The sequence below is a fragment of the Hyaena hyaena genome, unplaced genomic scaffold, assembly GCF_003009895.1.
Source record: "Hyaena hyaena isolate Hyena2069 unplaced genomic scaffold, ASM300989v1 scaffold_1600, whole genome shotgun sequence".
Taxonomy (NCBI): Eukaryota; Metazoa; Chordata; class Mammalia; order Carnivora; family Hyaenidae; genus Hyaena; species Hyaena hyaena.
In genome coordinates, this window is record NW_024082235.1 from 167,953 (window position 1) to 182,444 (window position 14,492).

Consider the following 14,492-nt stretch of genomic DNA (forward strand, 5'->3'; position numbering starts at 1 on the left):
TAAATGGAATTGTTTTCTTAATTCTTCTTTTTGTTCTTCATTATTAGTGTACAGATTTCCGTACATAGATTTAGTATCCTGTGAGTTTACTGAATTCATTATCAGTTCTGGTAGTTTTATGGTGGAATCTTTAGCGTTTTCTATATATCGTAATATGTCATCTGCAAATAGTGAAAGTTCTATTTCTTCCTTACCAGTTTGGATGCCTTCTATTTCTTTTTGTTGTCTGATTGCTGTGGCTAGGTCTTCCAGTACTATGTTGAATAAAAGTGGTGAGAGTAGACATTCTTATCTTTTTCCTGACCTTATGGGAAAAACTCTGTTTTTCACCATTGAGTACGATGTTAGTGGTGTGTTTTTTTTTTTTTTTTTTTGTATAAGGCCTTTAATATGTTGAGGTATGTTCCCTCTAAAACTGGTTTAAGAGTTTTTATCATGAGTGGATGTTCTTTGTCAAATGCTTTTTCTGCATCTATTGAAATTATCATATGGTTTTTATGCTTTCTCTTATAGATGTGACCTATCATACTGTTTTTTGCAAATATCAAACCACCCTTTCATTCCAAGAATAAATCCTATTTGATTATGGTGAATGATTTTTTTAACGTGTTGTTAGATTTGGTTTGCTAGTATTTCACTGAGGTTTTTGTGCTTATGTTCATCATAGATGTTGGCCTGAAGTTCTCTTTTTTGTGTGGTGTTTTGGTGTCAGGGTAATGGTGGCTTCACAGAATGAATTTGGAAGTATTTCCTTTTCTATTTTTCAGAAATTTTGGAGAATAATAGGGGTTAATTCTACTTAAAATGTTTGGTAGAATTCCCCTGTGAAGCCATCTGGTCTGCAACTTTTAGTTTGTTGGTAGTTGTTGATTACTGATCCAATTTCTTTACTGGTTTTTGATCTGTTTAACTTTCCATTCTTTCCTGTTTAAATTTTGGTAGGTTATATGTTTCTAGGAACTTCTCCATTTCTTCTAGGTTGTCCAATTTGTTGGCATGTAATTTTTTATTATATACTTAGAATTGTTTGTATTTGTGTGGTGTTGGTTGTTATTTCTCCTCTTCATGATTTATTTGGGTTCTCTCTCTCTCTTCCCCTCTTGATGAGATTTTGTTGATCTTTTCAAAGAACAAGCTACTGGTTTTATTGATATTGATCTCTTCTATTGTTTCCTTATCTTCTATATCATTTCTTTCTGCTCTGATCTTTATTATTTCCTTCCTTCTGTTGGTTTTGGATTTTGTTTTATTTTCTAGCCACTTTAGGTGTAAGATTAGGTTGAAGGTAAGGTTAGGTTTAGTTGTAAGGTTAGGTTTATTTGAGATTTTTCTTGCTTCTTGAGGTAGGCCTGTATTGCTACAAACTTCCCTCTAAGAAGTGCTTCTGCTGCATCTCAAAGACTGAATCATTGTGTTTTCATTTTCATTTGTTTCCATTAATTTTTTACTTATTTTTAAACTTCTGGGGCGCCTGGGTGGCTTAGTCGGTTAAGCGTCTGGCTTTCGCTTAGGTCATGATTTCGCGGTTCGTGGGTTCCAGCTCCACGTCAGGCTCTGTGCTGACTGCCAGCTCAGAGCCTGGAGCCTGTTTCAGAGTCTGTCACTCCCTCTCTCTCTGCCCCTCCCCTGCTCACGCTGTCTCTCTCTCTCCTAGAAATAAATAAAACATTAAAAAAAAATGAAACTTCTTAGTTGACCCGTTCATTGTGTTGTAGCATGTATTTATCCTCCATGTATGTGTGCTCTTTCCAGATTTTTTTCTTATAGTTCTAGTTTCATAGTGCTGTGGTTGGAAAAGATATATGATATGACTTCGACTCTTGAATTTTTGAGGTTTGTTTTGTGGCCTAATATGTGATCTGTTCTGAGAACATTCCATGTGCACTTGAAAAGAATATGTATTCTGTTTTAGGATGGAATGTTCTGAGTATATCTGTTAAATCTATCTGATTTAGTGTGTCATTCAAAGCCACTGTTTCCTTGTTGAAATGTTTGGATTATCTATCATCTATGTAAGTGGAAGCTGTTAATATCCCCTATTATTGTATGACTATTGATTAGTTCCTTTATGTTGGTTATTAACTGTTTTATGTATTTGGGTGCTCCATGTTGGGTGCATAAATATTTACAATTGTTATAGTCTCTTGTTGGATTGTCTTTTTTATTATTACATAGTGTCCTGTGTCACCTATTACAATCATTGTTTAAAAGTCTATTTTGTGCAATATAAGTGGGCTAGCTTTACCCTAGCTTTCTTTGACATCCATTCACATGATATAAATTTCTCCATCCCCTTACTTTTTCTTTATTTTTTAAATTAAAAAAAAATAATGTTTATTATTTTTGAATGAGAGAGAGGACAGACAGAGAATAAGCAGGGGAAGATCAGAGAGAGAGGGAGACACAGAACTGGAAGCAGGTTCCAAGCTCTGAGCTATCAGGACAGGCTCAAACTCAGACCACGAGATCATGACCTGAGCTGAAGTTGGCTGCTTAGCTGACTGAGCCACCCAGGCACCCGATACAGCCCCTTACTTTCAAGCTACAGGTGACTTTAGGTCTGAAATGAGTCTCTTGTAGGCAGCATATAGATAGGTCTTAATTTTTATCTACCTTGTCACCCTTTGTCTTTTGATTGGAGCATTTAGTCCATTTACATTCAAAGTAATTTTTGATAGATTTTGTTACTTGTTTTGTGGTTGTCTTAAAAATTTGTTTTATTTTTTGAGAGACAGAGTGTGAGTGGGGGAGGGGCAGAGAGAGGGAGACACAGAATCTAAAGCAAGCTTCAGGGTCTCAGCTGTCAGCACGGAGCCTGATACCAGGCTCGAACTCATGGGCCATGAGATCATGACCTGAGCTGAAGTCAGACGCTTAACCAACTAAGCCTCTGAGGCACCCCTGTTTGTAGTGGTTTTTGTAGTTTTTCTCTGATCCCTTCTTGCTGTCTTTCATGGTTTATTGCTTTCCTAAATGATATACTTGGATTTCTTTCTCTTTATTCTTTGGATATTTATTACAGGTTTTTTATTTGTGGTTCCCATTAGGTTTGTATAGAACATCTTATCTTCTGCATATAGCAGTCTATATTAAATGGATGTTTGCTTAAGTTTAAACCCATTCTTTACTCTTCTCCCCATCACATTTTGGTATGTGGTATAATATCTTACATCCTTTTATTTTATGAATTCCTTGACTCATTTTTACAGAAATACTTACTTTTACTACTTTTGTGTTTTCTTACTTTTCATTACTTACTCATGGCCTTTCCTTTCCACTCAAGGAGCCCTCTTTACTATTTCTTGTAGGCCTGGTTTAGTGGTCATGAATGCCTTTAACTTTTGTTTGTGTGAGAAACTCTAGCTCTCCTATTCTGAATGATTGCTTTGCTTGACAGACTACTCTTGGCTGCAGATTTTTTTCCTTTCAGTACTTTGATTGGATTCTGCCACTCTTGGCCTGCAAAGTTTCTGCTGAAAAACCCACTGATTTGTTTATGGAGTGTCCCCATAAGTATGTAAGTGTCTTCTCCTGCTGCTTTAAATTTTTTTTTCTTTATCCCTGCTTTTTGCCATTTTAATTACTATGTGTCTTGGTGTGGACCTCCTTGGGTTGATTTGGCAGGGGAGGGAGGATCTCTGTGCTTCCTGCATTTGGATATCTGGTTCTTTCCCTAAATTAGGGAAGTTTTTAGCTACTGTTTCTTCAAAAATATTTTCTGCCACTTCTTCTCTCTCTTCTTCTTCTAGGATCCCTATAATGTGAATGTTATTGTGCTTAATGGAGTCACTGAATTCCGTAAGACTATTCTCAATTTGCATAATTTTTCTCCCTCATTTTTTTCAGGTGGTTACTTGCCATTACTCTGTCTTTTAGGTCATTTATTTGAATTCATTTCCCTGCTTCATCTATAGCCTGCTGTTTAAACCATCAAGTGTATTTTTAACTTCATTTATAATGTTTTTCATCTCTGACTGGTTCTTCTTTTATCTTTGTTAAGGGTTTCACTGATGTATTCCACTCTTTTCTCAAGTCCAGTGAGTATCTTTATCATCATTACTTTAAATTCTCTATCAGGCATATTACTTATATCTGTTTGCTTAAGTCTGTTGCTGTGGTTTGGTCCTGTCCTTTTTTGGGGAAAATAGTTCTCTGTCTCATTTTGTCTCTCTGTGTCTGTTTCTGTGTTTTAGGAAAGTCCACTGCCTTTCTTGCTCTTGAAGAGAATGGACTTATGAAGAAGAGGTCCTGTAGGCCCTGCAGTGCTGTGTCCCCTATACCTCAGGGCCTGGTGCCTCAGGGAGTGTCTCCTACGTGTGTTGTGTGGACTCTGCTCTTGAGTCCTGGCCTCTTTTTCCTTCAGTCCAGTTGTCTGGACAGGTTCTCTTTGCCTGTTGTGGCCAATGTTTGATCCCCAGCAAGGATGGGGCATGTTTTAACAAGATGGGTGCTGGATCTGCTTGTGAAATAAGACCTGCCTCCACTAGAACTGAGGTCACATAAAATGCACAAGTCTGAGAGGCTCCTAGTGGCTCAGTCAGTTGAGTGACTTTGGCTCAGGTCATGATCTCACAGTCCTTGAGTTCAAGTCCCATGTCTGTGCTGACAGCTCAGAGCCTGCTTCAGATTCTGTGTCTTCCTCTCTCTGCCCCTCCCGTTTGTGTGCGCATTCTCTTTCTCTCTCAAAAATAAACATTAAAAATATTAAAAAGCACAAGTCTGAGATGAGGTGTTGGGGAGTTTGCACTGGTCTTCTGGGGGAGGAGAGGTTAGCAATGAGACTGAGGCCAGTGTGACTGGGAAGGGTAGATCCTCCCAAGCATGAAGGTCAGGTAGCAAGCTTGTTGCACTGCTGTTCCCCTCAGGTGGCCCTATGGAATGGTGCCTGCCAACAACTTCTGTTCTTGGGGGGGAAGGGGGGATGTTGCTGTGATTTCTGAATCTCTAGGCCACAGTCCGAGATGAGTAAATCATTCTCCCTCCTGTCTGCCCCAGGCATTTGCAAACCTGCTGATTCTATGCTGTGTCTGCAAAGGCTGTTTGTTATGCTCTTTCTTTATAGATGGGGTCTCTGCATCCTAATGCCCTCAGGCTCTCCCAGAGCCACCTGCTGATTTTTATAATTCCAGGCTTTAATTTCTGCTGGTTGTAAAAACTCACAAAGTATAGCCATCTCACTTTCAAATTCATATGAAGGGTATGGGGATTCATTCAACCTGTGCAGGCTCGCTGTAATGAGTACTTTTAATGAGAAAATACATCAGAAAAAGGTACACTGATGAATTAATGTATTGAAGTAAACCTGTATTTTCTTAGTCATGGGCTGTGTGTGACGCTGTGGTGAGAACATGGGCTCTAGAGCTAGACTGCCTATGTTCTAATCCTGTCCCTTCACTTCTAGTGTGTAACAAAGGTAACCTCTACATATATCAGTTTTCTAATATTTACAATGGTGAATAATTGTACTTATTTCATACAGTTGGTGGTTTATTGGTATTTGACATCCAAAGCCCTTAGAATACCTGGCACATAGTATATTTACTTGAAAAATAACACCCATATATATATTGGACTCATTTTTTAGTTAACATGTAATAAATGTCCAGTGGGCTGTATAGCTTCTATAGTCCTGGAGGGCATGTCTGCATCATTCGTCTGCATCTTCAGCAATAAGCATGGTGCCTGGCAAGTGGTAGATGCCTGAGTGAATGAAATCAGACATGTGTAGAACCCAAGTATAATTTTGCCGTCTGTAAGCAGCTGCCTAGTTTATTTGACCTCTCAGCTATAAATGAGGAGAACTTCATAGGTGTGTTGGGGGGATAAAGTATTCATGTAAATACTTTAGAGTCTGTCACATACGGCATCAGAGGTGTTTGCTATTAGTTCAAATGCCGACAGCCTATGGAATTGAGAGTTTGAGATGTTAAACTGTGTCAGCCTAGTCTGGTGTCTGTCAAAGCTATTGCTAGAAAGCCCTGCTCAGTAAAGCAATCTGTAGCATCTCCATTTCTTCACTTCCTCCTCTTCCTGCTAACTAAACAAAAAAAAACCCCAAAAACAAAACAAAAAAAACCCCAACGGTTTGTAAGTCTTCTTTTGATTGCTCTAGCGTGGAAGGCACTGTTGTATGGCTGCTCAGTAGTTATTCCTTTCTCTCTTTCTCTCAGAGCCTCAGTTTATTTGGAATGAGGGGATAGGTTAGAGTTTTGTTCCAATCCTTCATTCCCTTTCTGCAGTAGAATTAGACATCTAAACATTTTGGTATGTGACTTTGTAGTACTTTCCACTGGAACAGGCACAGTATATATATCCTTGCCCAGTTTGTGTTGGAATTGGCCAGAAAATTTGTTTGGCAAATGGAATGTTACCGTACATGACATTAGCAGAGACTCTAAACGTGGTTGTGTGATTTTTATCTGGCTTCTTGTACACCTACCATTTGCCACGAGACTATTCTAGGGTCGTCAGTGGTGCCAGAATAAGAATATGCATGGAGCACACATGAACTCACACACAGTCTGTATCCAAGTCCAGTTGATCCCAGCCAAAGCCAGCAGAATTACAGATGACCTGCATGTCCATAAGTGAGGAACAGATGCCTGTTTTTATAAACCACTAAGATTTGGGGAGTTGATTATTATGGAATATCACAGTGAAAGCTGGCTAATATAGGCACTAGTCTGCCTAGTTCCAGAAGATTAATCATAATTAATCTAAGATAATCCTGTTGCCCTTTTCTACACAAGAGAATTTCCAGATTCGCATGAAGCTAAATATGGCCAAATGATCCAGTCTTGGCCAGTAAAATATATAACAATATCTACTGGGGACTTCTGGGAAAGCTTTTGCCAGGGGCATTATAGGGTCTGAAAGTGGTTTTTCCCTTTTCTTCCTTGCTTGAAGTGTCAGTGGGCATTTTGAGACCATAATCTGAGATCACAAACATGGAAAAACTAACAGCTACACATGATGGAGCAAACAAATAGAAAGTCTAGACTCCTGATGACATGGCTTAGAGGTTGACCACCATCAACAACTACCTATCTCTACACCTCTTATTTAATCAGATTTTTTGCTTCTTGCTTTCCAAGTCATTCTTCACCTACTATAGCTGAAATAATTTCAATTTCATCATCTAAGTAACTATTTCTCTGAGGTAAGTGATGAATAAGAAAAGGGAGCTATGTGATCACAGTCTCCTTATTTGTTAGGTTATTAGAGCCTGATGTGTGTGTGTAGTTTTGTTTGTTTGCTTGTTTTTCCTGTGTTGCCTCTTTGTAAAAATGTTTATAATAGTGAACGATTAGCGTATGGGTACTTTTAACCAAAAATGTGGTGGAGACTGATTTGGATACAGTATCCTGGCCAACACTGGAGATCACTATGTCAACTTGTTATTTCTTAAAAGGAAGCTGTGTCAACCATAGAGTCACAGTAAGAACATCTCTTAAAGGGTTGCTGGCAGGAGTAGGGGTGGGGGAGTGGGGTGGGAGGGAGGGAGTGGGCTGCCTAAGGTATTCAGGAAAGGTGTGATGTGTGCAATACTACCATCTTCAACTTGCACTGGGTATATCCTCCCTGTAAATTTGGAGTATGTGTGAATTGCTACCAAATGAAAAGCAAAAATTGCCAATAGAGTGCCACCCACAAGGCTTTTCCTTGGCTGGGATGAGTGAAGAGTCAGGTATATGAACCAAGGAACTTGATGCCTACATAGAACAGTCTTGGAAAAGTTCATTATAATGTTGGAGACTCTTCATATTATAAGAGCAAAATGTGGGATAAAGTCAAATTGTCCTTGTCAAAGCAGTAAATTGAAGCTCTTCTCAAATCCATCCTCAGAAGAAGACATTAAACAGACACCTTTAGTGAGAGGAAAACCTCTTAGTGCTGTGCTTCTGTAGAATCCTTCAGTCTTGGAAGCAGCAGCTGTGGGCAAGGGTGCAGCCTCCAAGCCAGCCAGCAGCATAAAGTCGACCTGTCCAACCCTAACTTTTCCTTTAAATTCACCAGCAAACCTAACCAGAGGGAATGTCAACACAGAAAACAAAGATAAAATGGACAAAACAGCATACAAAAAAATCCTTGATATCTTGCTTCTTTGGTAGAAAATAAGACTTCTCTGATTCATGTAAAATCTTCATGAATGATAATAAGCATGGCATTCTGATAACCCCTCACTACCGGCTGTGTGGTCATTGCTTACTGTGCTTGCAGGATCTCAACAATAAGAGGGACTGGAATGTTTTTGGGGAGTGCTGGAAACAAGAGTAACCAGCGATGGTATCGGGATACATCATAAATTGAATACTGAATTTTGAAAACCTTACTCCTTCATCAAAGGGTTTGGCAACCAGGAAGCTGATCTAGTTAATGGTAGGACTATCTTAGTCTATTTGGGCTGCTATAATAAAATACCATAGTCAGATAGCTTAAAAAGCAAACATTTTTTCCTCATAGTTCTGGAGACTGAAAAGTCCAAGATCAAGGTATTGAAAGATTTTGTCTGCTGAGGGTCCCTTCTTGGTTCATAGACAACTGTCTTCTTACTGTGTCCTCACAGGACAGAGGCAAGGGAATTTTCTGGGTTCCTTTTTATAAGGGCACTGATGTATTCATAAGGACAGAACCTAATCACCTCCCACTGACCCACCTCAAAGTATCATCACATGGGGGAGGTTAGATTCAACAAATAAATTTTGGGGGAGACACATTCAATCAATAGCAAGGACCAATGAAATTATCAATGAAGTGTCAAAAAGAGACTTTTGAAATAGATTTGAAGGTGTTCCGGATCTCTTGAAAAATGAAAAGGAATTAGTGATGTTGAAACCTAAGGACTGGCTATCAGGAAGAAATTTTAGAGATATAATGCCTGACAGGTTTGATGATCTGGTGGCCAACATTCCATTGCTTGAGTACACAAGGTGACATGGAGAACTGCACTTTGTCTCTAGGCTACCAAACTACTTTGGCCAAACTGGGGTCCCAAGACGTATGGTGCCATAGACTAATTATTCTGGAAGATCAAAAGTGTGGAATAACATCTTTGCTGAGACATATCAGGTGTAGCTGATGTCATGGTCTATGTGGGAATTTCAAAAGGACAGTATGACTGAGAAGTCCTTAAAACTGTCCAAGATGGAAATTTTCATGAACTCCTAAAAAAGCAATTTATTGACGGAAAAGAAGCCAAGGACATTCTGGTACATATATACTACTAAAGACACAGAGAAGATATAAGCATTTCTTTAAAAGTTATCAGAAAAGCAAGTTCAGGAAAACCCAGCAACCATGATCTTACTAATCAGATCTGGTGTTTAGACCTATCACTAAGAAAGCATCTTCATGTAGAGTATGAAGTTGAAGTCTGGGCAATTGTAAATTTCTCAGAGATGTGGTAATTATTCCAAAAGGAATTCCATATGAGGTTCATAAGTTATTTGGCTGTATCAAGTGGCTGATGATTTTGTTTCTCAGAGAATGTTTAACAATGTTTCTGACTTACTCAGGAATTCCATTATTGGTCACAGAATCATACCAATCATGAAGATAAATTATAGGTGAAGAATGTTATCTACCATGCAGCAAAAGATGCAGTATCTACACTAAAAGCCAGCAAATTCAGTTTCAACAAACCCTAAATATCCCAGAGATACTGTAACCTGGCACAATGGAAATGTATTATTGGTAGCTATTAAAACTTTTCAGGCAGGATTCATGGGGATTTTAAGAAACAAGAGACTTCGTTTTTAAAACCTGTGCTTGACTTTTAAGGGTACTCTTTTAAATAACACTTTTTACTTAAATGAAGCTTTGCTGATTTTAAGTGTTAAATGTTTTGCACTAGTCGTTTAATAAAAAGTTTACAAAGTACCTTTGCTAAAATAAAAATATAGCATCAAACCATGTAAGGCAAAAACTAATATATTTGCAAAGAGAAATAGATGAATTCATTATCATGATTGAAGACTTCAATACCCCTCTGTCAGAATGGACAGATTCAGCAGGCAAAATTTAGTAAGGACATAGTTGAATTCAACAACATTATCAATCAACTGGATATAATTAACATCTACAGACCACTTTATCCAAAACCGCAAAATACATATTCTTCTAAGGCTCACATGGAACATTCACCACGGTAGACCACATTCTGGACAAAAACACACCTTAACAAAATTAAAAGAATAGAAATCAAACAGTATCTTCTCTTAGACCACAATGGAGTCAGCTAGAAACCAAGAACAGAAAAATAATAGGAAAATCCTCAAACATGTGGAAATTAAAAAGCATACTTTTAAATAACACCTTGATCAAGAAGATATCTCAGGAGAAATTTAAAAATACTTTCAACTACATGAAAATGAAAGTGCAACTTATCAAATACATGGATGCAGTGAAAACAGCACTTAGAGGGATTTACAGCATTAACATAAATATTAGAAAAGAAATTTATATAATCAATATTCTAAATTTCCAACTTAAACTAGAAAAAGAGCAAATGAAATCCAAAGTAAAAAGAAGAAAAGAAATAATTAGAGCAGAAGTCAACAAATGGAACACAGGGAATCAATAGAGGATATTAATGAAAACAAAAGCAGTTTCTTGGAAATAATAAATGAAATTAATAAGCTGCTAGTCAGGCTAATAAAAAAGGACACAAATTACTAATATCAAAAATGAAAGAGAAGACACCATTATAGATTCCATAGACATTAAAAGGATAATCAAGGAATAGTATGAACAACTCTGTGCCTGCAAATTTGATAACTTAGATTAAATGGATCAATTCCTTGAAAGACACCATCTGCTAAAACTCACACTAAAAAGAAATAAATGAAACAAATGGGCCTATATTTATTACAGAAATGAAATCAATAGTTACAAAACAGAAAGCACCAAGTACATTTGTGTATTCTACCAAACACTTAAGGAAGAAATTATACCAACTCTCTATATTTTTTTTCAGAGGAGAGGAGCAGAGGGGATACTTCTTCACTCCTTCTATGAGGCCAGCATTACCTAACACCAAAACAAATACATTGCAAGAAAATAAAAGTACAGATGAATATCTCTTACGAATGTAGAGGCAAAAATCTTCAACACGATATTAGCAAATCAAATCCAGTGATGTATAAAAAGAATTGTATACTATCACCAAATAGGATTTATCTCAGGTATGCAAAATTGTTTTAACATTTGAAAATCAACTGATGTAATTCATCACATCAACAAGCTAAAAAAAGAACAATCTAATGATTGTATTAATACAGAAAGAGCATTTGACAAAATCTAACACCAATTCATGGTATAAAGTCAGTAAATTAGGAGTAGGGAAACCTTTCTCAACTTAAGAATAATAAAAAAAAAAAACCCAAAACTAAAAACAAAACAAAGCCTACAGCTAACCTCATACTTAATGGTGAGAAACTTGAAACTTTCCCACTAAGCTCAGGTACAAGGCAAGGATAAGGATGTTCCCTTAAACCATTCCTTTTCAACACTGGAAGTACTGGAAGTGCTAGCAAATGCAACAAGACAAGAAAAGGAAATAAAGGTGTAAAGATGCGGAAGGGAGAAATAAAACTGTCTTTGTTCACAGATGACATAACTGTCTATGTAGAAGATCTGAAAGAATCAACAGAAAACTCTTGGAACTAATAAGCAGTTATAGAAAGGTTGCAGGATCCATGGTTAATACACAGAAGTAATTGTTTTCCTATATACCAGCAGAGGACAGGTCAAATTTGAAATTAAATTTCAAATTTACATAATACCATTATATTACTCTCCAAAAAATTAAATACTTAGATAAAAATGTAACAAAATACACACAAGATTTATATGAAAACTATAAGCTATGATGTGCATTCTTCTCATTCTGATCGGTAGATTCAATGCAATCCCAATCAAAATCACAGCTAGTTATTTTGTGATTATCAACATCCTTATTCTAAAGTGTATATGGAGGGGCGCCTGGGTGGCTTAGTTGGTTAAGCGTCCGACTTTTGCTTAGGTCATGATCTCGCGGTTTGTGGGTTCGAGCCCCGCGTCGGGCTCTGTGCTGACTGCCAGCTCAGAGCCTGGAGCCTGTTTCTGAGTCTGTGTCTCCCTCTCTCTCTGACCCTCCCCTGCTCATGCTCTCTCTCTCTCTCTCTCTCCTAGAAATAAATAAAAAAAATATTAAGAAAAAAAAGTGTATATGGAGAGGCAATGATCCAGAATAGCCCACACAATATAGAAGGAAAACAAAATTGGAGGGTTGACACTACCTAACTTCAAGACCTAATATAAAGTTACATTAAGACTGTGTGGTATTGGCTAAATAATAGACATATAGACCAGTGGAACAGAATAGAAAGCCAACAAATAGATAATGGTAACTGATTCTTGACATAAGAAATGGTCTTTTCAACAAATGGTGCTGAACAATCGGATCCTTCACAAAATTAACTCAAAATGGATCACAGTCTTAAGTGTGAAATGCCAAACTATAAAACTCCTAGAAGATCACATAGATGAAACCTAGATAACCTTGGGTATAGCAATGACTACTTAGATTAACACCAAAAGCACAATCCATAAAAAAAAAATCGGTAAAGTATATTTTTTGTTGCTTATTTAGTTTTGAGAGAGAGACAGGGAGACAGAGTGTGAATGGGAGAGGAGCATAGAGAAAGGGAGACACAGAATCTGAAGGAGGCTTCAGGCTCTGAGCTGTCAGCACAGGGCCTGACACGGGGCTCGAACTCACAAACTGTAAGATCATGACCTGAGCCGAAGTCGTATACTTAACCAACTGAGCCACCCAGTTGGTCGGCTAATTTGATTTTATTAAAATTAAAAACTCATGCTCTGGGAAAAATGATGTCAAGAGAATGAGAAAGCCATAGATTGGGAGCAAAATATTTGCAAAAGACACATCTTCTAAAGGACTATTATCCAAAATATAAAAGAACTCTTAAAAGTCAACCATAAGAAAACAACCTGATTAAAAAATGAGCCAAAGACCTAAACAGACACCGCATCCAAGAAGATATTCAGATGAGAGATAAACATATGAAAAGATATTTCACATAATAAGTCATCCGGGAAATTCAAATTAAAACAATGAGAGATGACTGCATTCCTGTTAGAGTGGCCAAAACCTGGAATACTGGTAGCCCCAAATATTAGTGAGGATGAGGAATGACAGGAACTCTTATTCATTGCTAGTGGGAATGCAAAATGGTACACTTTGGAAGTCGGTTTGGTGGTTTCTTACAACACTAAACATACTTATACCATATGATCCAGCAATTGTACTCCTTGGCATTTACCTAAAGGAGTTGAAAACATGTCTACCCAAAAACCTGAACACAGATGTTTATAACAGATTTATTCATAATTGCCTAACCTGGAAGCAACCAAGATCTCTTTAGTAGGTGAATAGACAGATTATTCCCAGACAATGGCATAGTATTCAGCACTAAAAAGAAATGAACTATCAAGCCATGAAAAGGCATGGAGATATCTTAGATACATATTACTAAGAAAAGGAGACAATCAGAAAAGTCTACATATTGTATGATTCCAACTGAATGACATTCTGGAAAAGGAAAAACTATGGAGACCGTAAAAAGATGAATGGTTGTTGGGTGCTGTGGGAGTAAGGATGGGAAGGATTAAAAAATGTCATCTTAGATTGTCACATACTCAATTAGCCCACCTGTTGTTACCATTTTCCAGTATCCAGTTTTTGCCATATGGCAACAAGTGGGGTGTCAGTGCATCCTTACATAACTTATTCAACTGGTCTGGGCTAAGAATCTTCAACATCTTCATGTCATAAGAAGTTGAGTGAAAGATACAGCAACTATTACTGTATTGAGTGAAAGATACAGCAATTATTACAAGTAATAATTGCCATTATATTGGCAGCACTGGGTGCTTACACAAACTTACACAGATCTTATTAAATGGAAAGGATTCTGGTTTTGTAATAAAAAAAATCTGAATTAGAATTTGAGTTGTATCATTTATTCATCATGTGACTTAGAATAAGTTACTTAACTTCTTCTAGCCTATACTAACTATCCTTCTGACTACTGTATAGTTAGTTATAGAAACCAAGGAAGTATTCAGTGGGCATTGAATTGTATTAGGTAAACTGCAGAGGGGTCTGGATAGATAAGTCTCTATTAATAGTACATGTCCTTAGAACAGATGCGTGCCGTGGCAAAGTGAGGCAGCAAATTGGACGTGGTTGTTCTGGGGCAGGACATCTGGTTAGGATCTTCTCTATTTCACATGAAGCTTGCCTCTATGTGATAATAATGGGCCTGCTCTAAAACTATAATCTGCAGTTTCAGATCCCACTGGTCTGTAACAAACTGACCATATGCACTGTTGCAACTTAAGGCCAGGGACTGCATCTTACCTTTTCACAAAGTATAAACCCCAAAACTCGTTAAGTGAAATGGATTTTTGGGCATCTGAAGTTTCCA

General features: G+C 37.5%; 1 pseudogene; it reads left to right on the forward strand.

The window, feature by feature from the left end:
- LOC120226134 overlaps positions 1–9,647 on the forward strand; it is a 57,209-nt pseudogene extending 47,562 nt beyond the window's left edge.
- Positions 9,648–14,492: the final 4,845 nt, after the last annotated feature.